We start from the raw sequence: 2500 nt of genomic DNA, 5'->3' as shown, positions 1-2500 counted from the left end.
CTACCGCTCCTGCTGTCTCTAGAGAGTTGAAAACAGCAGGTCTGGGACAGGTAGCACGTGCGGTGAACAGGTGAGGATTCCATAGCCGCAGGCAGAACAGTTGAAACTGGAGCAGCAGCACGGCCAGGTGGACTGAGGACAGCAAGGAGTCTGCCAGGTAGTCCTGAAGCATGGTCCTAGGGCTCAAGTCCTCCAAGAGAGAGAAAGAAAGAGAGAAAAAGAGAGAAATAGAGAGAGAATTAGAGAGAAAATTCACACAGGACACCAGATAAGACAGGAGAAATACTACAGATATAACAGACTGACCCTAGCCCCCCGACACATAAACTACTGCAGCATAAATACTGGAGGCTGAGACAGGAGGGGTCGGGAGATACTGTGGCCCCATCTGATGATACCCCCGGACAGGGCAAAACAGGCAGGATATAACCCCACCCACTTTGCCAAGCACAGCCCCCATACCACTAGAGGGATATCTTCAACCACCAACTTACCACCCTGAGACAAGGCCAAGTATAGCCCACAAAGATCTCCGCCACGGCAAAACCAAAGTGGGGGGTCAACCCGGACAGGAAGATCACGTCAGTGACTCAACCCATTCAAGTGACGCACCCCTCCTAGGGACGGCATGGAAGAGCACCAGTAAGCCAGTGACTCAGCCCCTGTAATAGGGTTAGAGGAAGAGAATCCCAGTGGATAGAAGGGAACCGGCAAGGCAGAGACAGCAAGGGTGGTTTGTTGCTCCAGTGCCTTTCCGTTCACCTTCACACTCCTGGGCCAGACTACACTCAATCATAGGACCTACTGAAGAGATGAGTCTTCAATAAAGACTTAAAGGTTGAGACCGAGTCTACGTCTTTCACATGGGTAGGCAGACCATTCCATAAAAATTGAGCTCTATAGGAGAAATCACTGCCTACAACTGTTTGCTTAGAAATTCTAGGGACAGTAAGAAGGCCTGCATCTTGTGACCGTAGCGTACGTGTAGGTATGTATGGCAGGACCAAATCGGAAAGATAGGTAGGAGCAAGCCCATGTAATGCTTTGTAGGTTAGCAGTAAAATCTTGAAATCAGCCCTTGCCTTAACAGGAAGCCAATATAGAGAGGCTAGCACTGGAGTAATATGATACATTTTTTGGGTTAATGTCAAGATTCTAGCAGCCGTATTTAGCACTAACTGAAGTTTATTTAGTGCTTTATCCGGGTACCCAGAAAGTAGAGCATTGCAGTATTCTAACCTAGAAGTGACAAAAGCATGGATTCATTTTTCTGCAACATTTTTGGACAGAAAGTTTCTGATTTTTGCAAAGTTACGTAGATGGAAAAAAGCTGTCCTTGAAACAGTCTTGATATGTTCGTCAAAAGAGAGATCAGGGTCCAGAGTAACGCCGAGTTCCTTCACAGTTTTATTTGAGACGACTGTACAACCATCAATATTAATTGTCAGATTCAACAGAAGATCTTTGTTTCTTGGGACCTAGAACAAGCATCTCTGTTTTGTCCGAATTTAAAAGTAGAACATTTGCAGCCATCCACTTCCTTATGTCTGAAACAATTTTGGGGCTTCACCATGTTTCATCGAAATGTACAGCTGTGTCAACCGCATAAAGGCGCAACAGCCTTTTCTAAAATGTTTGAGAGGAATGGAAGATTCGATGTAGGTCGATAGTTTTTTTATATTTTCTGGGTCAAGGTTTGGCTTTTTCAAGAGAGGCTTTATTACTGCCACTTTTAGTGAGTTTGATACACATCTAGTGGATAGAGAGACGTTTATTATGTTCAACATAGGAGGGCCAAGCACAGGAAGCATCTCTTTCAGTAGTTTAGTTGGAATAGGGTCCAGTATGCAGCTTGAATGTTTAGAGGCCATGATCATTTTCATCAATGTGTCAAGAGATATAGTATTAAAAAACTTGAGTGTCTCCCTTGATCCCAGGTCCTGGCAGAGTTGTACAGACTCAGGACAACTGAGCTTTGGAGGAATACACAGATTTAAAGATGAGATCATCCATTCACCTACTCTGCATCTCATGAAGACATGGCGGTTGGAATCAAAAATCTCAAACTTGGACTCATCAGACCAAATGACAGATTTCCACCGGTCTAATGTCCATTGCTCATGTTTCTTGGCTTAAGCCAGTCTCTTATTATTATTGGTGTCCTTTGGCATTGTTTTTTTTTGCAGCAATTCGACCATGAAGGCCTGATTCCTCTGAACAGTTAATGTTGAGATGTATCTGTTACTTGAACTCGGTGAAGCATTTATTTGGGCTTCAATCTGAGGCTGGTAACTCTAATGAACTTATCATCTGCAGCAGAGGTAACCCTGGGTCTTCCTTTCCTGTGGTGGTCCTCATGAGAGCCAGTTTCATCATAGCGCTTGATGGTTTTTGCGACTGCACTTGAAGAAACTTTCAAAGTTCTTGAAATGTTCCAGATTGACTGACCTTCATGCCTTAAAGTAATGATGGACTCTGCTTATTTGAGCTGTTCTTGCCA

This window comes from Oncorhynchus tshawytscha, linkage group LG12 (assembly GCF_018296145.1).
Source record: "Oncorhynchus tshawytscha isolate Ot180627B linkage group LG12, Otsh_v2.0, whole genome shotgun sequence".
Taxonomy (NCBI): domain Eukaryota; kingdom Metazoa; phylum Chordata; class Actinopteri; order Salmoniformes; family Salmonidae; genus Oncorhynchus; species Oncorhynchus tshawytscha.
The sequence above is the reverse complement of the archived record's forward strand: the minus strand, read 5'-3'. Positions refer to the sequence as shown.